General features: G+C 36.8%; 1 protein-coding gene across 1 annotated transcript in view; it reads right to left on the bottom strand.

Annotated features, from left to right (window-relative positions):
* The window catches only part of WDR72 (WD repeat domain 72), a 95664-nt gene that overhangs the window by 55259 nt on the left and 39750 nt on the right, over positions 1-655 (bottom strand). The gene's annotated exons all lie outside the window — the stretch shown is intronic.

Raw genomic sequence — 655 nt, 5'->3', positions numbered from 1 at the left:
ATTCCTGCTATCATTACCAATTAAAGTGGAGATCACGTTAGCAAGCTATATCTAACTGTATATCAGTCCCTACGCTCCAATTGCTTTGGCAAGTATCACCAGGTCAAGAGGCTCCTTTGACCTTTATCAGCTAAGTCTCTCTGACCACTCACTATCTGAGGCAATCTCGGCTGAACAGATGGACACTTTTGCAGACTCTATAAAGCTTAGAATATAAAGATAAATGAAATTGTGTTTGGGGCTTCAAACTGTTTTACGAGCATAAAATATTGTTAACAAGTTCCACAAAAATCTCAGATTTCAAATAGCACATCTTAAACCTACAACCATGAACACACCTCCTCTTTATCTACTAGGAAATTGTATGGGGTTTTTTTCCTGTAGCTTCTACAGATAAAACTCAGAACTAGATACAACTTGCATGTCTAGTCAGTACAAAGCCCTTTCTGAGTTTAGAAAGCCTAATTTAATTAATCATTAAAAGACAAGCAAAATGTAATATAGCCTTTTACAATAACAACGAGGTAGAGCATACAGCACATGATTAAACAGATCATTCAGTGGAAGAACACTAAAAGAGTTGGACCCTACAGAGCACAGAGGAGGCTTGAATCTTCACTCCAAATTTCCCTATTTTAAGTTTCTTAAACACTCT

The sequence above is a fragment of the Buceros rhinoceros genome, unplaced genomic scaffold (assembly GCF_000710305.1).
Source record: "Buceros rhinoceros silvestris isolate BGI_N320 unplaced genomic scaffold, ASM71030v1 scaffold17336, whole genome shotgun sequence".
NCBI lineage: Eukaryota > Metazoa > Chordata > Aves > Bucerotiformes > Bucerotidae > Buceros > Buceros rhinoceros.
The sequence above is the reverse complement of the archived record's forward strand: the minus strand, read 5'-3'. Positions and strand labels throughout refer to the sequence as shown.